We start from the raw sequence: 26,131 nt of genomic DNA on the forward strand, positions 1-26,131 counted from the left end.
CAGCCTACGCAGGTGCTGCCTGCACTGCAGCCGTGTCACGGATCTCAAACTTCTCCCAGTTTAATTGTTTCTACTCTTGACTTTGTACCCACAAATGTTGATCTGAATATTCTGTTTCAAAGTCAACATTTCTATTTGGATATCTTATGTCAAAGGCATCTCAACTTAGTGTATTCAAATTTATCCTGAAGATCTCCCTGTCAAACCTATTCTGGACTCATTTTCCCCATCTTACCCAAAGGCACCAACATTCACCCAAATTCACATGGCAGGAGTGATGAATCACCTTCATGCCCTCCCTTTCTCTTATGCTCCATATCGTCAATTCATTGGGGTCAAATTAACCTCCAAAAAAACCTCTTGAGTCTACTTCTCTTTATCTCTACTGCTAACAAGTGGCCATTACCTCTCTTGGACAATGCTATAGCCTCCCACTTTGCCTACCTGCCTCTACTCATAGCTCCTTCTGTAATGCTCATTTGTAGTGGAATGATTGTACTGATATATTGTTTCAATGAGATCGTCACAACCCTTCTTGCAATTTCCAAAGGCTTCCCATTGCTTTCAAGGTAAAGAATAAAGTCCTGAATATAGTCCTCAAGGCACTGTATAGTCTTATCCCCATCTGACTCAGGAACCTCCTCTTTTGCCTATCTCCCTAATTCCCAGCATTTTTAGTTCCTGAACTTGTCCTTCTCTAACTCACTTTTAACCTTTGCAAAAGAATACTCGGTGCTATTTGTCTAATAAAATCTTCTCATCTTTTGGGTCTCTAGCTGAAACACCCCTTCCTCGAAGGACACTCCCTGACTTCTCTAGCTATAACCCACTAGTTTCAGTCGTAGCTATTTACTTTTTGATTAGGCATTTGATGCCTTTAAGATATGCCTGCAATGTGGGGCGCCCGGGTGGCTCAGTCCTTAAGCATCTGCCTTTGGCTCAGGTCATGATCCCAGGGTGCTGGGATCGAGCCCCACATCAGGGTCCCTGCTCTGCGGGAGGCCTGCTTCTCCCTCTCCCACTCCCCCTGCTTGTTTTCCCCCTTTCGCTGTGTCTCTCTCTGTCAAATAAATAAAAAATAAAATCTTTAAAAATAAAAAAAGATATGCCTGCAATATTTGATCCAAAACCAAGAAAAATATTGTATTTTATTATTGTGTGGAAACTAGATGATGTACAAAGAGGTTATTCACTGTATTGCCCACACCTTAGCTGGGTATCTCTGAATTCCATTCTAAGGGTCTCCCTTCCTTTGCTTCCATCCCATCAAAACACCATCTGTTATATACCCAGGCTGCTCTGTGCTTCTGTCCCCAGGGACATAAGACAGTAGAAGCTACTTGGTTTTGTTGTAGGAGGTGGTTCTGGTTCTTCCAAATTTTTCAGAGGGAATCATTTATAAGAGAAACAATGTTTCTCTTCCTAATGTTGACCACTATTTATGCCATAACTTTGTCTCTATGCTCTTTTTCTATATTACCAATATATTCTCTTACAAATAAAAAATGACTGAGTTGAGGAGCAGTGAAAATGGGAATGTAAAAGAAAGGAAGGAGTCAAGCGAGAAATAAAAAAGATCCCACACTTTTAAATACACTTACAATACTCTTTAGTTCATTTATCTGAATATAGTTTGCCTTCCCTACTACACTAGACGACAAGGATCCTCTCTATTTTTTTCACCATTGTTTATCTAGTATACAGCACGGTGCCTGATAATAACACTTTTTCAAGTGGCTTAGTAAATATGGAATGACTTCTCTATACCACTATTGACTATAATCCAGATTGAACATCTTACAGCTTGCTCTTTTTTAAAAAAACATTTTCCCTAAAAACAGGTAATTAAAAGGAGTGCATCTTATCATCTAAATTAATTTCAGTTTGTGATTTGTACTGTCAAGAGACAATGAGAAGAGTATTATTTATTTTTATTAATTCATACTTTAATGCTTGTTTATTTATAATTGGTGGAACAAAAGTTTTATTTCCCCAATTGTATGTGTTTCTCTGATATGTTTACTTATATATTGGCAAATTAGGTCATTTTTTATTATGATTACTAGACACTCATGTTTGAGAGCGCATTTTGTGCTGATTCTGGGGAATAACAAATTAGGAAACAAAATGTGCAGCTTCGTCCTTTCTGACATCTAGTGTATGGTGACTGACAGTTTAATAGGAAATTCTGGCAGGGCTTGCCCTGGATCACAGGACACATGTCACCTGCTTGACTCAAACATCTAATATACTACTACAAAATGTAGATATTTACTTGAATTCACATCAATGGGCAAAGTTCTAAAATTCTGGGTTCCCTCCTTTCAATTTTAATTTGGCACCTTCTATTCTTGCACAATGCCAAAATGTGTCCATGCATAACTGCAAGTTTTTCAATTTTTCCTTAGACCCACTCGACCTGAGAACAATGTAATTGGGTGTGAGTTTACAGTTGTGTTTTTTGCTTTAGAATCTTTTGTTTTCTATATTTGACTTAAGATCTTGCTAGAACAAAACAAAAAAAAAAAAACAGGAATAAAGAAAAAAACATAAAAAGCAATATTAATAATACACATTGTCTTGGTTAGGCAAGGGATATTTGCTTAATTCCAATTTTCTGATTCGTTTTTGTTTTTTTGTATATTTGATAATGACAAAAACACCTGATTATCAATATTAACACAATCAGTAAAATACTTCTGTGCTATGACTTACTGTCTTTTTTCTGTATGAAAAAGTAAAAATGATGCTGTCATTCTAATCTCCGTGTTTGCACTGGGACTTTGTCTTTTAATTAAATAGTGAAAAAATCTTTTTTATGTTGAGCACCACTAAAATTAGATGTTTTTTATACCTTTGAGTGAATATGACTGCAGTTTAGAATTTTATGTTATTAGTTTTTCTTTCAACCATTCTCATCCATTTAATAAAAATGGTCAGATATAGGAACCATACTTAAAACAGCAATAATTTTTATGTATTTATTAAAGCAAAATACATAAATCCAATTGTAAGAATTGCAACTCAACTTCTGATATCTTTAAGAAATGTTACTGTTTAAAGGAAATTAAAAATCAAATAACTAATTATGTATTATTCTTTAATAGAAAGTAATTATCACCCTTTTTTTTTTTCATTTCTGAGCAACTGTAAATGTTTACAGTTGTTTTCTTTTTTTTAAATTTTATTGTCTTATGTTAGTCACCATACTTATAATTGGTGGAACAAAAGTTTTATTTCCCCAATTGTATGTGTTTCTCTAATATGTTTACTTATATATTGGCAAATTAGGTCATTTTTTATTATGATTACTAGACACTCATGTTTGAGAGCCTACTGGGTATTTATCCAAAGGTTACAGTTTTTGATGTGGTGATCCATGATCCATTGTTTTCGTATAACACCCAGTGCTCCATGAAGTACGTGCCCTCCTTAATACCCATCACCAGGCTAACCAATCCCCCCTCCCCTCTCCCCTCTAAGACCCTGTTTGCTTCTCAGAGTCCATAGTCTCTCATGGTTCATCTCTCCCTCCAATTCTCCCCCCTCATTTTTCCCTTCCTTCTCCTAATGTCCTCCATGCTATTCCTTATGTTCCACAAATAAGTGAAACCATATGATAATTCACTTTCTCTGCTTGACTTATGTCACTTAGCATAATCTCCTCCAGTCCCATCCATGTTGATGTAAAAGTTGGGTTTTCATCCTTTCTGATGGCTGAATAATATTCCATTGTATATATGGACCACATCTTCTTTATCCATTCATCTGTTGAAGGGCATCTCGGCTCTTTCCACAGTTTGGCTATTGCGGACATTGCTGCTATGAACATTGGGGTGCATATGACCCTTCTTTTCACTACATCTGTGTCTTTGGGGTAAATACCCAGTAGTGCAATTGCTGGGTCATAGGGTAGCTCTATTTTTAAATTTTTGAGGCACCTCCACACTGTTTTCCAAAGTGGCTGTACCAACTTGCATTCCCATCAACAGTGTAAGAGGGTTCCCCTTTCTCCACAACCTCTCCAACATTTGTTGTTTCTTTCCCTGTCCATTTTTGCCATTCTAACTGGTGTAAGGTGGTATCTCAGTGTGTGTTTTTTTTTTTTTTATTTATTTATTTGAGACAGAGAGAATGAGAGAGAGAGAGCACGTGAGAGGGGGGAGGGTCAGAGGGAGAAGCAGGCTCCTTGCTGAGCAGAGAGCCCGATGCGGGACTCGATCCAGGGACTCCAGGATCATGACCTGAGCCGAAGGCAGTCGCTTAACCAACTGAGCCACCCAGGCGCCCATCAGTGTGGTTTTGATTTGGATTTCCCTGATGGCTAATGATGATGAACATTTTTTCATGAGTCTGTTAGCCATTTGTATGTCTTCTTCAGAGAAGTGGCTTTTCATATCTTCTGCCCATTTTTTGACTTGATTATTTATTTTTCGGGTGTTGAGTTTGAGAAGTTCTTTATAGATCTTGGATACCAGCCCTTTATCTGTAGTGTCATTTGCAAATATCCTCTCCCGTTCTGTGGGTTGCCTCTTTGTTTTGTTGACTGTTTCCTTTGCTGTGCAGAAGCTTTTTATCTTGATGAAGTCCCAAAAGTTCATTGTTGCTTTTGTTTCACTAGCTTTTGGAGATGTATCTTGAAAGAAGTTGCTGTGGGCGATGTCAAAGAGGTTACTGCCTATGTTCTCCTCTAGGATTTTGATGGATTCCTGTCTCACATTGAGGTCTTTCATCCACTTTGAGTTTATCTTTGTGAATGGTGTTAGAGAAAGGTCGAGTTTCATTCTTCTGCATGTGGCTGTCCAATTTTCCCAGCACCATTTATTGAAGAGACTGTCTTTTTTCCATTGCATGTTTTTTCCTGCTTTGTCAAAGATTATTTGACCATAAAGTTGAGGGTCCATATCTGGGTTCTTTATTCTGTTCCATTGGTCTATATATCTGTTTTTGTGCCAGTACCATGCTGTCTTGGTGATCACAGCTTTGTAATATAGCTTGAAATCGGGCAACGTGATGCCCCCAGCTTTGTTTTTCTTTTTCAACATCTCCTTGACGATTCGGGGTCTTTTCTGATTCCATACAAATTTTAGGATTGTTTGTTCCAGCACTTTGAAAAATGTCATTGGAATTTTGATCGGGATGGCATTGAAGGTATAGATTGCTCTGGGTAGCATAGACATTTTAACAATGTTTATTCTTCCGATCCATGAGCATGGAATATTTTTCCATCTTTTTGTGTCTTCTTCAATTTCTTTCATGAGTGTTCTGTAGTTCCTAGAGTATAGATCCTTTACCTCTTTGGTTAGGTTTATTCCGAGGTATCTTATGGTTTTTGGTGCTATTGTAAATGGAATCATTTCTCTAATTTCTCTTTCTACTGTTGCGTTGTTAGTGTATAAGAAAGCAAGTGATTTCTGTGCATTGATTTTGTATCCTGCCACATTACTGAATTGCTGGATGAGTTCTAGTAATTTGGGGGTGGAGTCTTTTGGGTTTTCCACATAAAGTATCATGTCGTCTGTGAAAAGAGAGAGTTTGACTTTTTCTTTGCCAATTTGAATACCTTTTATTTCTTTTTGTTGTCTGATTGCTGTTGCTAGGACTTCTAGTACTATGTTGAACAATAGTGATGAGAGTGGGCATCCTGATCTTAAGGGAAAGGCTCTCAGCTTTTCCCCATTGAGGATGATATTCGCTGTGGGTTTTTCATAGATGGATTTTATGAGCTTGAGGAATGTTCCCTCTATCCCTATACTCTGGAGAGTTTTAACCAGGAAAGGATGTTGTATTTTGTCAAATGCTTTTTCTGCATCAATTGAGAGGACCATATGGTTCTTCTCCCTCCTCTTATTAATGTGTTCTATCACATTGATTGATTTGCGAATGTTGAACCACGCTTGCATCCTGGGGATAAATCCCATTTGGTTGTGGTGGATGATCCTTTTAATGTATTGTTGGATCCTATTAGCTAGGATTTTGTTGAGGATTTTGGAATCCATATTCATCAGGGATATCGGTCTGAAATTCTCCTTTTTGATGGGGTCTTTGCCTGGTTTGGGGATTAAGGTAATGCTGGCCTCATAGAATGAGTCTGGAAGTTTTCCTTCTGTTTCTATTTTTTGAAACAGCTTCAGTAGAATAGGTATTATTTCTTCTTTGAATGTTTGGTAGAATTCCCCAGGGAATCCATCAGGCCCTGGACTCTTGTTTTTTGGGAGGTTTTTGATCACTGCTTCAATCTCATTACTGGTTATTGGCCTATTCAGGTTGTCAGTTTCTTCCTGTTTCAGCCTTGGCAGCTTATAGGTTTCCAGGAAGGCCTCCATTTCATCCAGATTGCTCAGTTTATTGGCATATAGTTGTTGATAATAATTTCTAATAATTGTTTCCATTTCCTTGGTGTTAGTCGTGATCTCTCCCCTTTCATTCATAGTTTTATTAATTTGGGTCCTTTCTCTTTTCTTTTGGATAAGTCTGGCCAGTGGTTTATCGATCTTATTAATTCTTTCAAAGAACCAACTTCTAGTTTCGTTGATCTGATCTACTGTGTTTCTGGTTTCTAATTCATTGATCTCTGCTCTACTTTTAATTATTTCTCTTCTAATGCATGGCTTAGACATTGTTTGTTGCTTTTTCTCTAGTTCTTTAAGGTGTAGAGTTAGTTGGTGAATTCGGGACTTTTCTATTTTTTGAGTGAGGCTTGGATGGCTATGTATTTCCCCCTTAGGACAGCCTTTGCAGTATCCCATAGGTTTTGCACTGAAGTGTTTTCGTTCTCATTGATCTCCATGAATTATTTAAGTTCTTCTTTGATTTCCTGGTTGACCCAAACATTCTTAAGCAGAGTGGTCTTTAGCTTCCAAGTGTTTGAATTTCTGCCAAATTTTTTCTTGTGATTGAGTTCCAGTTTTAAAGCACTGTGGTCTGAGAATATGCAAGGAATAATCTCAATCTTTTGATATCAGTTGAGACCTGATTTGTGACCCAGTATGTGGTCTATTCTGGAGAAAGTTCCATGTGCGCTCGAGAAGAATGAGTATTCTGTTGTTTTAGGGTGGAATGTTCTGTAAATATCTATGAGGTCCATCTGGTCCAATGTATCATTCAAAGCTCTTGTTTCCTTGTTGGTTTTCTGCTTAGATGATCTGTCCATTGCTGAGAGTGGAGTATTGAGGTCTCCTACAATTAACGTATTGTTATCAATATGACTCTATTTTGATTAACAGTTGGCTTATGTAGATGGCTGCTCCCATGTTGGGGGCATAGATATTTACAGTTGTTAGATCTTCTTTTTGGATAGACCCTTTAAGAATGATATAGTGTCCTTCTGTGCCTCTAATTACAGACTTTAGTTTAAAATCTAATTTGTCTAAGAATTGCTACCCCAGTTTTCTTTTGAGGTCCGCTGGCATGGAAGATGGATCTCCATCCCTTAACTTTCAGTCTGGATGTATCTTTAGGTTCAAAATGAGTCTCTTGTAGGCAGCATATGGATGGGTCCTGTCTTTTTATCCAATCTGCAACCCTGTGCCCTTTTATGGGAGTGTTTAGGCCATTCACGTTGAGAGTGATTATTGAAAGATATGAATTAATTGCCATCATGTTGCCTGTGAAGATGTTGTTTTTATAGATTGTCCCTGTAAATTTCTGTTGTAGATCACTCTTGGGGTCTTTCTCCTTTTATAGAACCCCCCTTAATATTTCTTGCAGGGCTGGCTTAGTGGTCACATATTCTTTCAACTTCTGCCGGTTGGGGAAGCTCTGCATCTCTCCATCCATTCTAAATGAAAGCCTTGCCAGATAAAGTATTCTTGGCTGCATGTTCTTCTCATTTAGTACCCTGAATATGTCTTGCCAGGCCTTTCTGGCTTGCCAGGTCTCTGTGGATAGGTCTGACGTTATTCTGGTGTTCCTCCCTCTGTATGTAAGGAATCTCTTCCCCCTAACTGCCCTTAAGATGGTTTCCTTGGTTCTAAGATTTGCAAGTTTTACTATTACATGCCGGGGTGTTGGCCTTTTTTCCTTGATCTTGGGAGGGGTCCTCTCTGCCTCTAGGACTCGAATGTTTGTTTCATTCCCCAGATTAGGGAAGTTCTCAGCTACAATTTGCTCAAATACATCTTCTAGTCCTCTCTCTCCACTCCCTCCGGGATTCCAATTATTCTGACATTGGAATGCTTCATGGTGTCACTTATTTCTCTGATTCTATTTTCATGGATTCTGAGTTGTTTTTCCCTGGCCTCCTCTTTTCCCTTTTTATCTATTATATTGTCTTCCAGGTTGCTTATTTGTTCTTCTGCCTCAGTCACCCTAGCTGTTAGATTATCTAGATTGGATTGGATCTCACTGATAGCATTTTTAAGTTCTGCCAATTCACCTTTCATTTCTGCCCTTAGAGACTCTATGTTGCCATTAATTGATTTCTCCATTCTAGCCATTGTCTTCACAATTGCTAGCCTGAATTCCATCTCTGACATCTTGGTTATGTCTGCATCCATTTGTAAATCTGCAGCATAAGTCATAATCTCTGAGTCTTTTCGGTTTTGGAGGCTCCTCCTCCTAGTCATTCTGTTGATGGGTGTTTGAGGGAATGTATAGAGTCCAAATTATTGACCAGAACCCAAGCAAGATGCACCTGTTTTCTTGGGACCTTAGGGTTGCTGGCCTCTTGTTTTCCCAGCCTGTCTTCTGTGGGAGGGGCCTGCCGCCCTGTTACTCAGGCAACCCTGTTTGGGTGGAGTTGGCCTTCCCCCCTGTGGCGGGGGATGGGCTCAGCGGGAATCAGTTTTGGGGGCTTTTTTTCTCTGGTGGCTTTCCCTGGGGGCTTTCTGCGTCTCTTCCATGAGTCAGAGCAGAAGAGACCGTTTCCAACCCTCTGCCTCAGAGCAGAGAGACCGCAGTCTGTTCTTCAGTGAGCTCTCCAGGCCACACTGTCTCTGTTTCTATCCGTGCTGCTATAAACTGCAGCGGCCTGGGTTGTGTGCCCCTTTGCAGCGCCCTCAGTCCTGCCTCCAGGTCGAGGCACGTCTCTGCCCTTTGTGCTTTTAAAACCGCCAGCCGCTCCCAGTTCGCAGGTGCAACCCCACTGCTCTGGGTTTCTGCCCCAGGGGCTGCCCTAAAGTCCCTTCCCAGCTGCTACCGGTCTGCGAGTCTGTCGCTCACTGGCGGTGTAGGATCCCCATGACCAGGCACCCTCCCACTGCCATTTATCCTCCAATATCTGCCCGCGGAATCACGGCTCCCCACTTCATACCTCTAAACCAACCGCCTGCGATATTCTGTTTGTAGAGATCCAGATCTTCTTACATCTCAGGCTGGTTTCGTGGGTGCTCAGAGTGGTCTGGTAGATATCCAGCTCAATTCCGGGGACCAGTTGAAATAGGGTCCCCTACTCCTCCGCCATCTTTCCCCCCTGATTCACCCATAATTCTACTACACAGAAATAACCACTGTTAACATCTTTGTGTATACTCTTCCAAACATGCACATACATGCTGGTACACACATACACCCACACAACATTACAAATAGGACTTCATACTATATAACCTGCATTTATACTTAAATCTGTATGATTGACATCTTTTAATTTATTTAAATTCTCCTAGCCAATATTAATGTGGAAATTTCTATTATGTGGATATTCCATAATTAATTTCACTAATTCCCTATTCATTGAAGTTTGAACATTTTTGATGTTCTATTACTGAAAATAATGGATCAATGTATTTTGCATATGTTTCAGGTTTCTATTTTTAACCAAAGATTTGTTCTCCAACATTTAGAAAGCTCTGGGCATTTTTGATCGAAGAAGAGAGTGTTTGTCAGAGACTGAAATCCCCTAGGAGAAAAAGTATCCCAAGGAAAAAGGGAGTGAAGCAGAGTGGTATGGTCCAGTTAAGAACAAATGTTTCTGATTTAAAGGGGAATCAGAGCAAATTCAGTTCTTTGGATTCAAATATTTCCCCTGGTGCACACCATGGATTCTGCATTTAATTCTAGGGAGGAGGTGTTAGCACAAAACACAGGTGTTAATTTTACTAAAACTCATCAGGAAAAGCAACACTGTTGGATATCGAAGGGCTGAGTATAGGTAAGTAGGGGAGAAAGACATTCTTTGAATTTTGTTCAGAGAACATCATTATTGTGGGGAGAGGAAAACTCTAGAGTCTACAAGGCAGCTTTGGTGCTCATCACCTCAGAACATCAGGAGTGCCTGGGAAATGGCAGCAATGCCCAGAGACAGGTAGTTCATCAAAGGATCTGGAATTGTATCAAAGCTTCGCTCCAATTACATTCTCAGAGAGTTGAGCACTTAGAAATAAACATAACTCAAGAGGAAGGATCAGGAAGGAAGAGTCTGACCTGTCCCAAGTGGAAGTGGATACAACTTCAGTACAGCTTTCCCAAATTTTTAAATCTGTTGCACTTATAAAAGAGGTTTAAAATATGTCTTTATTATTTTAAAGCTAATTATAAACTGACCATCTGGTTCTGACTATCCAGATTAAGAGAAAGAACATTATTTGTACCTTACAGCTTCCTGTATATCTCTCCCACTCCATCTCCCAGGGTTGACCACAATCGTGAATTTTCTGTTATCCATTTTCACACTCCTTTTTCTAGGTTGTTTTAACACTTATGTAGGTATTCCTAAGCAATATATTATTTGGTTTTGCTCTATTTTTGCTTTAAAATCTCTTACTATATTATTCTGAGATATGCTTCTTTTGCTCAACAATGTTTAAAATTTATGCATGAACATCTTTTTAAGGTTAAGCCAGGGTGATTCATGTACTAGCAGTCCATTCACTTTTCCATTGAATAAATACTCAAACTAATTATTCATTCTACTATTGATGGTAATTTTAATTATTTCAAATTTTTTGTTTTTATTGACATTGCTGCTATGGACATTCTTGTACATGTCACCTGATAATATCTGCAAGATTTTTTTCCTTAGGCATAGACATGAGATGCAATACGTTTTTTCTTTTTTTTTTTTAAAGATTTATTTTAGAGAGAGTGCGAGAGTGAGAGAGAGAGAGAAAGAGAGAAAGTGCCTGAGCAGGAGGGGCAGAGGGAGAAGAAGAAAGAATCTCAAGCAGACTCTGTACTGAGCATGGTACCCAATGTGGGGCTCAATCTCATGACCCTGAGATCACAACATGAGCCAAAACCAAGAGTTGGATGCTCAATCGACCATGCCACCCAAGAACCCCAATTGTGATTCTTTTTTCTAAGGAATATATATGTAAGTGGAAATACTGGCTTTTATAGCATGAACATACTCAACTTCAGTATGTAATAATCAAATGCTATCTAGAATGGTTATAGTAATTTGGACATTTATTAGTAATGTGCAGTTCTCCCTTGGAATCTGAGCTCACTTCCTAGCTGGTTTTTGCCTGGAGACTGTCTTCAGTTCCTTGCCTCATGGATCTTCCCTACATAGCCACTTACTTCATTCAAACCAGCAAAGGAAAAAGACTCCTAGCAAAATGAATGTTACTGTCTTGTATAACATCATCACAGAAGTGACTTGCCATGTTCTACGGGTAAGAAGCAAACCAGAGACCCTCTCCACACAGGGGGTAAGTATCAGGAAGCAGGGACCACCATAGTATCTTTTTAGTTGTTTCAGTCAGGGAAGTTGTTCAGAGTGATACAGTGTTCTAGAAAGGAAGTTGGCATGAGATACACTTGAAGAATCTGTAGAATAACTGAGGGTGAGTGGTAGGACTGAAGAAAGCTAAAAAGGTGGAATAAAGTGAGGGAAGCAACCACATTTAAAACCTCCAGTTTGATTTGGCCTTGAGCAGTGTAAATGTCAAGTGAAAATGCAGTTATACATACATTGTTCAAATTGTGCTACTCTCTTTACGGAGTTGCTGTGCCAACTTCCTTCTTTCCCTTCTTGAACCTAATCCATTGTTACAATCATGTAAGTCATGGTTTTTACAAGATTTTCAAATCGTCGGTTTCCTACATGTGCAGAGAAAACACTGCAAAGCCTCAGCTGCTCATTTCTCCTCTGTCACTTTCACTCATGGGCAAAGTTCTTTATAATGCATCAGCACCTTGCCAGCAGTGGAAACTGCATTTATACTGATAATTCAGGCAAAAACAGGTGCATGACCAACCCAATTCCCTTTGCCTCAACTGTGTATGGTTTTAGCCAAGTAATTTATATTGGTCAAAATAACCAAAAATCACTATTTATCCTTATGTATATTTACACAGCTTGAAAATAAAACCACCAAACCCAATAATTCCTATGTCAATGATTCTACCCCTAGAGGAAAGCTTTTGACCTAGATTTTCCCAGTGAGACATCTTTAGCAAAATGATAAAGACAGTAACATTTACCTTGTGTCCTATTTCTCTCTCCAACATCCCTGTATCCCATTTTTCTTTGCCTCTGAGTCACTCATGCATTTTATCCCAGCAGTGTGAAGTCACTGGACCCCCTGTCTTCAGTTATCACTAGAACTTTAATTCCCAATAAGGTGTTAGCTGAAAATAAGTTAAAGTGTCATTGCTTCCACTGTATTTAACCAAAAGTAAAAAATAAATGGTCTTTAATAAGACAATTTTAAGCAATATGACTTCCTGGGAGGGAGAAGGATTACTTTTCTGAGCTCCTTATATTATACCAACTTATTTTTTTATGAAACCAGTGCTAATAACAATAGCTAATGATTTGAGGCTGCTCACAATGTGCTAGTCACTGAGCCAAACTCTGTATAGCTTATTTCAATAAATACCTCCAAATGAATGATGAAGTAAGTACTCATCCTCATTTTATAGGTTAGGTAATTTAAGCTTAGAGAAGTTAAGTAACTTGCCCCAAGTCACATAGCTAGTAAGTGAAAGAACTAGATAGGAATAACTCCACAACCAGACTCTTAAAACTTGTACTCTTCTATTGATGGTAAGTAATGTTTTACTGTTGTGGCCATCTATTGTGGGAAGTATCCTCATATCAGTATTTTGAAATCTTATTCCAGACTTTTCCCTAATTAACCATTTAAACTTAGCCAAGTTGTTTATGCTTTCTCAGTCCTAGTTTCCCCCTGTGCTAAAGGAGAGAAGCAAGTAAATGAACCATGAATTTCTTCTTTCATACATAATCCTAGCAGATACTGTTATAAATTACCTTTGGTATGGCAGGTGTCAACTCTAAAATATGGGACTGCACTTCAAATTCATTCACAGAAATGAGAAAGTGATCATAACCTTATTGAATTGAGAGCAAGATCAAAATCTCCCATTTAGGAGAGTATTTCTTTGGCTTCTGTGAACATGCCAATTGCTATTATTGCCCATACATTTTGAATTGTTTGGTTTCTTAACTGTTAATTAAAATGTAATTTCATTTGCATAATATAAGACTAGTGTGGTAATTAACACTCTTCTTACTAATTGCCACCTAATTAACCCTCTTTAGATGTCTTGGTGTCAGTGCAGCATCTAAATACCATCTTCTACCTTAGTTGATTCTTGGGGCTGTGATTACCTTTTATGGCTTATAAAATTTAAAATTAATTGCATTGCAGCTAGAGCTGTGGCTCAACCTTATATCTCAAAAAGGGTCCATTAGGTAATTATTTGATAACTAATTAAGTTTTAGCCATCTCACTAAATCAACTTAAAATGCTCCTCTTATAAAATAGATTTAAAGGGTCACAAGAGACTCCTGAAAGATTAGCCTGAGTCAACCTTACTATTCAGATTGCCTTTTTATGGTTTTTCAAAAACATCCATCCATCATGGTTGAATTCCTGTCCTAGGGTTAGAAACCTCTTCTATCCCATTTTAGAGGCAGAACTTTGACAAAGAAAAACTGTCTTATTTTGAACTGAAATTAATGACAACTTCAAGATCTGTTAATGCCCCAGACTTCTTTTATGATCTGCTCTGGGCTGATTATTCCTGCACTCCCACTTTTATCTCTTTACTGTCCTCTCCCACAGAGATCTAAGATCAAAGAACCAAGACATGGATCCACACCTCCCAGGGATGAGTTTGGTTTGCTGGATTATAGATATCTTAAGATTGATATTTCACTGAGTGAATATCAGTGCTGAGCTTTTTGAGCCCAGGGAGTTATCAGTTATCTCAGGGAATGCTGATAAATGTTATCAAAAGAAGAAATAATCCTTAATCCCTTGTATTAGAAAGAAATCATTTTAAAAGATGAGAACATCATGAAATCAAACAAATTATAACATGTTCAAATTCCAAAAGATGAAGTTCACAGATGTAAATACAGCCCATCAAACTGAAGATGTCAGAACTATAACTTAATGTTCAAGTATTCCTCATACTCTGAAACCTTTATCAAAGTTCCTATTCACTTTTCTATTAGTAGGTGGCCATTTGTGATAAACTCTGTAAGCCTTTGTTGATTCACTGATTGATTCAATACATGTTTATTTAGTACCATTATGTTTTGGACATTGTGCTATTCTTTGAGGATACAGTGCTGAAAAATACATGCTCTCTGAATTCAAAGTTTTGGGGAAATATTAGGAATCCCAAGAATTAAACAAGTGACTATCAGCTTTGTGAAAGCAGAAGCATAATGTGCTAGTGAGCCAGGTAATGGGAGACTCGTTTAAGGTCTCACAGCTCCAGAGAGAAAGCTGACATGAGAAAATGATATTTAAGCTGGGATACGAGTATGAGGATTAATAAATTGGTGGAATTGTGGGTGGTGCTGGCAGGTGCTATAGGGTTAGCATGGGTTTTACAGACAAAAGGAAAATTAAGGCAATGCTCTGGCCCACAGAGAGACTGTGGCACAGGTGAAGAGCCTAGAGAAGCTCAATAAGGCCTCAGAAAAGAGAGCAAGAAGAGAGAGATGGGAAATGGATGTGGAGTGGTATCCAGAACCCCATGACACAGGGCCACCTGATCCATGACTGGACTTACCCCAAAGTGTTGGGACATCTTTGAAGAATTTTAATTCCATGTCTAATATGGCTATACCTTTATCTTAAATGAATAGTCTGGGCTGGAAAGGGAATAGAGTGCAGTGACACCTGCTCACTCTTAGTTTCTAGTTATAGTCTTATCCCCAAAAGTTTGAATTAGGGAAGTACATCTAAAACTATAATGGGAGAGAAAGGTCATGCCATTGTTGTAGTTATGAAACTATAATCAGAGGAAATGGAAGAGATTATTTTCAATTGTAACTGAAAGGATTAAATTATAATATCATAAATGTTTGCCTTGAAAAATTGAGGAAGTCTATGAAATTGTAGGTTGCTATTGCTTTTAACACAGTACCACAAACTATAAGAAAGTTCAATGGGGAAAAAAAGAGAGAGCAATGCACTCTAATATCAATAATAGTATCTCATATTTATGTAGTAATTCATAATCTTCAAAACACCTTCACCTAAGTTATTGGATTTAATCATCATAACAACCTTTTCAGGTAGGCAGGATAAATATTCCTATTCCTGTTTTATAGTAAATAAATCCATCTTTTGCTTTGGGGAACCACCGTACCTATTCTAAGATACATGGTTTGTGTGGGAATGACAGACTTTCTAGTCTCAGGAGTGGGGCATGATTAATAAAAATCAATAAATATTTCTAAACCCTTGTCCACAATAATTGGCTCAGAGACAGGCTTGTAAGCTTGTTAGAACCAATGAAATACAAAGATACATTTCCTGAGATTAGTTGTCATTGTTGTTGAGGGGCATTGGGGATGAGAGGGAAGGAAGGAAGGAAGGAAGGAAGGTGGGGGGAGGAAAGCATCCTCTTTTCTTTGGAGGCTACTGCAGGAGACCCTTTCTCTTTCCTCAGTGAGGAGGCATGACCTGAAATGTAAGGATTAAACTGCTTTAGCCATTCTTACCAGTTCATAGGAAGTTGCTGCAGACACAAGGCAACCAACATATGGAAACTGAAAGTGAAGTTGAAATGTGGAAGGCTGGATGGGAGAGAAAATTGGGTCTCCAGTGACATTGTTTGAAATGTTGATTGAATTTTGCCTGGATCCTTGGCTACTTCAGGCCTTTGCAGTTCTGTAAGCCATTTTTTTTTTTTTTTTTTTTTTTTTACTATTGGTTAAGCCAGTTTGAATTGAATTTTCTATCACCTTCACCTGAAAGAGGCATAAGCAATAGACAGTAACCATGGCTAACTGAAACAAAGTGGTGAATATATTAGGATCAGTGCAAAAACAAAAATACCAACCCTAATAATAAAGACAAAAGTTTATTCTTCCTCTGAAGTTCAAGAATTTTCAAAATAATCAATCCAGGTCTAGCACAGTGCTCTGGCCAGGGAACCAAGATCCTTTCATCATGCAGAATTCCCATCTCAGAGATTACCTTATGGTATAAGATGCTCATTGGAGCTCTAGCATTATGTCTACCTTCTAATCAGTGGGGAAAAGGAAGGAAAAATAATGCATGGCCTTTCTTCTTGAGGATACTTTTTGGAATTTGCACACATCACTTTAGCTTATATATCACTGGCCAGAACTTAATTATACAACTTAATCTAGTGCCTAAAGAACCTGAGAAATATGAGTTTTATTTTGGATGACAATGTGCCTAACTAAAACTTGGACTACAATTACTATGGAAGAAGTACATACAATCCAGGCTAATCAGTAGGCTCTGAGGCAGGAAGATATAAGGAGTTCACAAAACTGAGAGGAAAACTGGAGGACCCACTATAGAAGAAGGCAACTCTGGAAGACTAGACGGTAAAATGATGGGATGCTCTCTTAGGAAGGGTGAATGGGATTCAAGCAACACCTCCATCCATGTCTCCCTTGATCAGGAGTCCAAGCTCTGGGCAAGAGCAGCATATAGGCTGAACTTGGGTCACATACTGGTCTCATGGCTGTGCAGAGGTAAATGAAAGAAGGGATCTGCCTGTTGGGCTTTGATGGTAGGAGGTGGCACCTGGGTTTACCATCCCACTGTGACCACACCTAATAAGGGGAAAAGCATTCTCTGAGAGAAATGAGGCACTGTTGTATGAGAAATAAATGGTTCAAGGCAAATAAATATTAATAAAGCAATAATGATAATAAAAATAATGCAAATTTTCAGTATAGGCTCAGAAAAGTGAAGTGATATGCCTTGAGATAGAGACAGGAACAGAACTCAGCTTTCTCAATATCCAGCCCAGTGCCTTTTCCATTTTTCAATTCCATCTAAACTGAACAATTCAGAGAGAGCTACAATACTACTATTCAAGCTGCTGCTGCTTTAACAGACATTATCTCACTTTAATTTTGTATTTTTCCTCTTATAACAGTCCTAGGATATAGATAGAACATATACCAATATTTTTCTTCAGGTAAGGAGACCAAGGTTTAGAAAGATTAGGTAAAGAGGAATCAGAGATGGCTGCAGGGTAGGAGGACCCTAGGCTCATCTTGTCCCATGAACACAACTAGATAACTATCAAATCATCCTAAATGCCCCAGAAATCAGCCTGATGACTGACCGAACAAACTCCACAACTGAAGGGAGAGAAGAGGCCACAATGAAGAAGGTAAGAAGTGTGGAGATGTGGTTTAAGGGAGAAATGGACCACAGGTGCTATAGAGAGGAAGGAGCCATGGTTGCAAAGAAGGGCGAATGAGAGAGAGGAACACACAGGGGAATGCACAGGGAGAACTTTCCACAAAGCCGGTGGCTTAGAAAATGAGAGGGGCTAAATTTCCTGAGTTCTTGCAACCAGTGGTACTTAAAGCCTGGAGTTTTAAAGGTGAGCAGGGTTGGCTGAGGGAGAACCTGGAGGGTACTGCCCTGCTCCTGGAGGAAAGGCAAGCAAACAAAACTGGGGGCAGACAGTGTGGAAACAAGAGATCTGAAAAATGATTGAGGCACATAGGGAGGAGATTATTCCCTATTGTAGGAGCACTTCCCTGAGAGGCAGCATCTCTCCAGGAACAAAGGAGCTGACTGGTACCATTTCACTCCTGCACCCCTCAGCATAAACACAGAGCCACCTGAAGGAAGTAGCTCAGTATGGACACTAGCTGCCTAACTTGCTTACACCAAACCCCACCCCCAGCACTCTGGTGGGACTGCCCTTCTCAGTCAGCCTTGCCTCAGTCCCAGTGTGCTGGGCCCTTCTCCCAGAAGAGCAGCACAAACCCCTGCCTACACCATTTCCTGACCAGAGGTTCTGCAGGGCCTCAGTTCTGATGGAGCTCGTGTCAAGTCTCAATTCACAAGCAGACCAGAGCCCACCTCGTTAAAACTTACCACATTCAGGCCAGGGACCAAATACTGCCCACAGCAGGCAAGGAGAGCTTCTGTAGAAGACTGGTCTGAGGAATAGAGCAGCCGAAACCCAACAGCAAAGTGCATATAACACACACTGGATATACTCCTTGAAGTGCCAGGCCCTGGGCACTACATGACGTCTTCTTCATAAGGCCATTACTTTCAGGTGCAGGAGACATAGCTGGCTTTTCTAACACAGAGAAGAAGGCAGAGTCTTAGACAAAAATGCCAGGATGGAGGAATTTATCCCAATTGAAAGAACTAAAATAAGGCCATGGCCAGAGATTGAAGCAAAACAGATGTAAGTAACATGCCTGATGGGAGAATTTAAAGCAACAATCATATGGATACTCACTGGGCTTGAGAAAAGAAAAGAGACTCTTACAACAGACATAAAAGGGTTAAAAAAGAATCAGAGATGAAGAATACAATAAATGAGATTGGAAACAGGCTTGATGCAATGAACGGCAGGCTGGAAGAAGCAGAGGAACAAATTACTGACCTAGAAGACAAAATAATGCAAAATAATAAAGCTGTAAAAAAGAGAGGATGAATAATTATGTAATAATGAGAACAGACTTAGGGAATTCAGTGACTCTATCAAATATAATAACATTCATATTACAGGAGTGCCAGAAGAAGAAGAGAGAGAAAGGGGGGTAGAAAGTTTATTTCAAGAAATATTAGCAGAAAACTTCCCTAATTTGGAAGGAAAGAGACATCCAGATCCAGGAGGCACAGAGAATTCCCATCAAAATCAATAAAAGCACGCCAACACCAAGACATACTGGAATTAAATTTGCAAAATATATTGATAAAGGAAAAATCTTAAAAACAACAAAAGAAGTCCTTAACTTAAAAGGGAAAACCCATAAGGCTAGCTGGAGATTTCTCAACAGAAGCTTGGCAAGCCAGAAGTGAGTGCTTTGATACATTCATAGTGCTGAATGGGAAAAATCTGCAGCCAAGAATACTCTATCCAGCAAGGCTATCATTCAAAATAGAGAGACATAGTTTCTTAGACAAACAAAAACTAAAGGAGTTAGTGACCACTAAATCAGCTCTGTAAGAAATATTAAAGGGGACTCTGTGAGTGCAAAGAACAGACCAAAAGTGACAAAGATAAGATCAGAGAAAATCTTGAGAAACAATGATAAAACAAGTAATAGAATGGCAATAAATACATATCTATCAATAATTACTTTGAATGTAAATGGACTATCTGCTCCAATCAAAAGACATAGAGTGTCAGAATGGATAAAAAAACAAGACCCATCTATATGCTGCCTATAAGAGACTCATTTTAGACTTAAAGACACCTGCAGTTTGAAAGTGAGGGTGTAGAGAAACATTTATCACACAAATGGATGTCAAAAGAAAGTTGGAGCAGCACTACTTAATATAGGACAAAATAGACTTTTTGTTCTTGTATTGGTTTTATCCTGCTTTGGTATCAGGGTAGTACTGGCCTTGTGGAATGATTTTGAATGTGTTCTCTCTATTCTATTATTTGTAAGATTTTGATAAAGATTGTCATTTTTTTAAACGTCTGGTAGAATTCATCAATGAAACCATGTGGTCTTGGGCTTTTCTGTGGTGGGAGTTTTGATTCCTAATTTAACTTTCATTCTTGTTATTGGTCAAAGAAGATGTCCTATTTCTTGGATTCAAGATTCATGATTCAATCATGGTATCTTGTCCATTTTTAGGAATTAACTGTTTTTTTCCCTAAGTTATCTGATTTGTTAGTATATAATTGTTTATAGTAATCTGTTGTCATACTATGTATTTCCTTTTTTTCCATACTAGGTATTTCTATGGTTATTTGTTGTATTGTTTTCCATTTCTCATTTGGTTTTTGAGTCTTTTTTTTTTCTTAGTTAATGCATTGTCAATTTTATTTTTTTTTAAATTGGTCATTACTTTCAATGTTATGTTATTGTTTATTCTGGTCTCTATTTTATTTATTCCTGATTTTTCTTTGTTATTTCTTTCATCTACAGAATTGCAGTTAAGTTTCTTCTTTTTCTAGTTCCTTGTGGTGTAATGTTGTTTATTTGAACTTTTTTCTTCATACAAGCATTTATAGTATAAATTTCACTCTGCTTTGCTGCATTCCGTAGGTTTTGGAATATTCTGTTTTCTTTTTCTTTTGTTTTGAGGCATACTTTGATTTGCTGTTTGATTTCTTATTTGGCCCACTGCAGTGTGGCCCACTGCTTTTTTTACATTGTAAAAAAAAATTTTAAATTTAAAATATTTTTAAAAATATATTAAAAAAAAAGATTAGGTGATTTGCAAGAGGACTTGAACTTAGATCTGCTGATTACTATTTCAGTGTTTTTTATACTAGGATAGTGGTTCTCAACCTAGGGTGATTTTGCCACCCCATCCCACCCCTACAGGGTTATCTTGCAATATATGGAGACATTTTGGTTGTCACAACTGGTTGAGAGATGCTGCTAGCATTGAGTGGGTAGAGACAACAGAGGTTGCTAAATATCAGTTTAGCACAATGTACAGCACAGTATCCTATAACAAAATGTAAATAATGCCAAAGTTAAGAAACCCTGTAGTAGCACAATGGAAGAAAGATAGAATATTCATTTTCTGACAACTTCCAGCCCAGACAGGCTAGTCTAGTTCTCTCTAATGGGTAAAGGGGACAGTTTAGCAAGTATCTGATCCCATAAAGTGGCACTCCAATTCAAGCTCTGTTGCCCCAGGTGCCCGGGGCAGCTCCACTACACCAGTATAGAATCATGTCTTTTTCACCTCCTATAAGTACATAACATAGTCAGGCCTGGATATAAGTGCTGGCTCTGACAGTCACTAAATATGTAAACTTGAATTAGTTATAACCTTCCAAGCTTCACTGGTTTAGCCTATAAAATGGAAATAATGTTTACCTACCTCAGAGATGCCGTGGAGATTAAATTAAATATAGCCTGTAAAGCATCTGACACATAGTAACTTGTTATTAAAAGTTAGATATTTTTGGGTGCCTGGGTGGCTCAGTTGGTTAAGCAACTGCCTTCGGCTCAGGTCATGATCCTGGAGTCCTGGGATCGAGTCCCGCATCGGGCTCCCTGCTCAGCGGGGAGTCTGCTTCTCCCTCTGACCCTCCTCCCTCTCATGCTCTCTCTATCTCATTCTCTCTCTCAAATAAATAAAAATAAAATCTTTAAAAAAAAAAAGTTAGACATTTTTGTTAATCAATAAAATTGTTTTGGTCTTTTTAGAAAAGCATAAATTAGATCTTTGTTTTACATCATATGCCCAAATATATTAACTTCAATCTATGTCAGGTCATGTCTACCTAGCTGCCCTCTATATCTCATTGCCTCATCCCTACCTGGTATATAACATACAAATATTTCAATGTTGCTATACTCTCATGAGAGGATTTCTTGATTTTCAAAATATATTTCTGGAGCTGATAAATTTTTGTTGGAAGTTCTGAGGGGACCAATGCCTCATGAATGAAGTTAAACAAGACTCTATAATGTCCATTCATTTGCCTCCTTTGAAAGTGGGCTAGCAAGAGTCTTGATGTCACCAAGCAGATTTCTCCTTACATCAGGGAGTAAGGCTTACTGCTTTCAAGGTTTCTTATTTAACACATCAATGCTCTTTGAAGGTCTAACTTTAAATCATTTCAACTATAAGCAAAGATAAAATGATAGGTGAATATATAAACACTTAATTGGAACTGGCACTCTGCTAGGGATAGGGGTTTGTTCCCAACCCTGAAGGACTCATGGTCCAAAGAGGATTTCATGTATGGGTAAACAGACAGCTCTCATAGAATGGGCATCACTGAAACAAAAGTACTATACATAAAATAATGAAAGAGGACTACCTGGCAGAGTTTTAAAGTGGAGTTGGCATTTAATATGGGTCATGATGGATGAGATGAAATTTTTCATGCAGTGAAGATGTCAAAGATCACTACTGTCAAAGAAGACTCCCATGAGCAAAGATAGTGTGGGGTGGGCTTGGGGATTGGGAGGGGTGAGGGTATTCATCAAGATATACCTTGGCAGGGCTGAACTGACAATCATAAGGCAAATGAGAAAGGAATGTTAGAAGAGGAGGGGAGGAGAGGGTTGGAAAAGGGAAGACTTCTCCAAGAGAAACATCATAAATCATTTTGCTCCAAGTAGCCTGGAGCACCCATGTAAATTCATTTTGCATGCATGCAGTATGCTGTTCAAAACTTGAGTGCAGAGCTCAGTGGCTAGAGAGAAAACAAGGAGTGGGCAGGGTGTACTCCATAGACAATGACCATGCCCCTTGACTCTGTAGGTGAGCAGTTTCAGTCTTATTTAAGCTAATGAAAAAATTCAATGAAACACATTAGATAAAGAAAAAGGGATATAAATGGAAAAACAATTTAATGTAAATGAAAACAGCATACCTCTCTAGCTTTGAATTGAAAACAATGTGATTTCAAAGGGTGGACTAATAATGCACTTACTCATTTGTAAATATTTAATGAGCATTTACTATATTGTGGGCACTAGGCTGGGTGCTGGAGACAAAAGAGGGAATAAAGGATAATATATGGTCCCTGCTTTCCATGGAGCTTAGACACGTTTCTGAAAGGTAAGTATAAGGTCCCATGGGAGTGCATCAGTTCTGTATTGCTGTATAACTAGCCTAAAACAACACAGAAGTATTATTAGATCACAATTCTGTAGGTCAGAAATTCAGACATGGTGTGACCAGGTTCTCTGCTTAGAAAACAGCTAAATCAAGGCATTCCTGGGCTGCTTTCTCATCTTTAGTCAAGATCCTTTCCCAAGCCCATGTAGTTGTAGGAAGATTCAGTGCCAAATCAAAGCAGAATTTGCCAAATCTCTGACTTGTCATCCATTTATCTGCCACCTTGCTCTTGGCCATGTCTACCTAACACCTAAAGCCTCTGGATAAAACTATTCCCTCCCTTTACCTGCTTAATAAACCTAAAAACATCAGAGGGACAGGATTGAGGAGGCCCTGAGGGAGACTGCAGAGATTAGGGGTTTCTTCCAAATCCCACCATGCTTTGATTCTGTTTGCAATCTTGCCCAAGTTGGTATCAGTTGAAATCTTTTCTCCTGACCAATATTTGGTCTGTGAGAAAAGGCCTGGCTGTGTTTCTTCTGCAGAAAGTGTCCAAATGACAGATGAGTCAGAACTGCAGTCTTAACAGTCAGATCAGACAAATCAAAGCCCTTACCGTGCACCCAGATCAGAACTCCTCTTGCTAGCATTTTCTGGGTCAATCTGGTTTGACACACACTGGTATTTAGTACTATAATAAAATGCCATTTCAGTTGTTGCCATGTTCCATAGCTGGTAAGAGCTATGTGTGGTTCCAACTGATGTCACCACTTTAAGGAGTATAGTGTGAAGAGGCAAGAAGAGATAGAAAATCCTTTCCATTTCTTTTCCATGAGGCATAGGCAATTAATTCACTTGCATTTGACTATATTTAATAAACTGTAAATTTATGCAGCCAAGAAAATGAGATGAAAACATGTGGTCCTTTTACTATGGTGCCTGAATATAATTGGATGAAAGGTGCAGTACTTGACAAACCAGTGCGTATTATTAGGAAGACTTTGGAAGCACTGCCTTTTGTGCTTAACTTCATGCAAAAGAAAAAAGAGGTGAATAAAATTTCCTTGAATATTTCCAATAAACATAGTGGCAAAAGGGCAGTATGTTCTTAAAGGTCTTCGATAAATATGAAACAGAGTACCAAAGCTTTGTGCCACAAAGGGAGTTGACACTTAACAACTCCTTAGTTGAGAACTCAGCCTTCATCATCTCATTTAATCTGCTTAGCAACCTGTGACATAGATACTGAAGTTACCCTCATTTGAAGATGAGCAGATAGGGGCTCAGAGAGGTATAACAACATTCCCAAAGTCACACAGGATTAAGCAGCAGGCCCAGGATCACTCTGACCCTACTCAGTCCTCTGCTGTATGCCAGCTTCCCATCCAAATAACAATTTAGATTAGTTGAGTACTGAATATGTGTCAGGTACCATCTAGGGCTTTACATACAGTAGCTCACTTAATCCCTACAACAACTCTTGAAGTGTTGATATTGTTATTTTCATTTTACTCATAAGGTAACTGAATTACAGAAAGAATAAGTAACTTATTTAAAGTCATACAGCTAATAAGTGGTAGACCAGGTCTAGAAACCAAGTAGTCTGGCTCCAGAGTCTTCCATGCCCTCAATGATTGTTTTACTCTGTTTCACCTAAAATATCTTTTTCTTGATAATTCTGATGAGGTAGGGTAAGGACTCTTTTGGATGTCTTAACATCACTGTGTTTCCAAACCTTCAAGGCACTTGAGAAACCCTCCTCTCCAGCCCAAACCTACTTGTACTCCTTGGAATCCCTTCATCCCTGCACTGGATTTACTGCTGTTGTAATTTCTACTTTCCAATAAGAAAACAAAGGCATACATGCAATCATTTTAGTTCAAAGTATTACTCAGATAGCCTCCCAATAAAGGTGATTTCTGAGTGTGTTTTCAGAGGGGTTTTACTATAGAGATGATGAGATTTTTTAAAATGTGATAAAACCAGATACTCTTCTAGCTGTTAATATGTTTCAGAGGATTACAGTGATTATTAGATTATGTTTATTTGAACACTGATTTAATTTTTAATTAGAATGCTCCCATGCCTAATTTCTTAGGAAATCCATCTTTAAGTAATAAATGATGTTTGGGAACATTACTGATAATAAGCCAAATATCCTAACACAACAGCATTTTATATTATGTAAATTTAAATTCTGTGTGTCATTAAATTGAATTTAAAAAAAAAACTTACTTAAAATTAAATAAATTTTCCTCTTAAAATTGAACAAAAGAGATAATATTTACTTTAATAGGAATCAGGAATGTTTCTAAGCAGTATTTTATTCCTCTTGATGTGACATACCGCTCTAGGCATTTCTTTCATATTCCTAAAGAGGTTTTTCTGAAGCATACCAACTGCTTTTTTCCTTTGAATAACATATGAGCTTAGCTTTTCCCTGAAAGTCTCAATGCTTTAGTTCTCATAATTTCTGTTTGTTTTTCTTTCAGTTATGTATACCCTGTTTAGACACTGCTTACTCTGCAGTTATTTTTCTTCAGAAAGATAAAACTTGCAAGCATAAATCCCTCTGGAACTAGGTTGAAAGAAAGACCTTAAGGTTGGGAAGCTTTTATAGAAGTGGCTTTGAATTTTTTTGAGATTGACTATTCTTCTGATCTGGTAACCCAGGGTGGGGGGGAATGGTTTAGCCAATGTGTTTGGTATCAAATGTCAGTTTTGGTTTCAATTCCACTGCCAAGTATAAGTTGAGAGATTTATGACACAAAGCAAAATAATAAAGTAAAATAATAGCCATAATATATAAGGAATTAATGTGGGTTTTTGATGTAGTATACAATTTGAAACCGCTTTATCCAGACAGGCTCCAACAGGTACTGAGGGTATTAGACCTTGCTGAGAGGATAAAGAAAAAGAACCCTTCCCTCACAAAACACATTTTACTCTAATCAGCTGATGTCTGAAATGCCTTTACAGGCAATGTGCTCCCTTCCCCATGCCTTTCTTTTTCACAAGGAAAGTAGGACATTGTCTTTTGTCTACCCAAGATTGAGGAAAATCAAAGACTGCAAGTCAAAGTGAATTGTCAATAATAATGTATTTTCTTTCCTGGAGGTATAATTTTAATAGGAGAATAGTGGACTATGCAAGAAAGAAGGACAGCATCATGGAAGAGAGCTCCCCTTCAATGCTCCAGCTTCCTCATATATAAACCTCACACATAAATTGGCAGCTACTCTAATTCTCTT

Source organism: Halichoerus grypus, chromosome 10, assembly GCF_964656455.1.
Source record: "Halichoerus grypus chromosome 10, mHalGry1.hap1.1, whole genome shotgun sequence".
NCBI lineage: Eukaryota > Metazoa > Chordata > Mammalia > Carnivora > Phocidae > Halichoerus > Halichoerus grypus.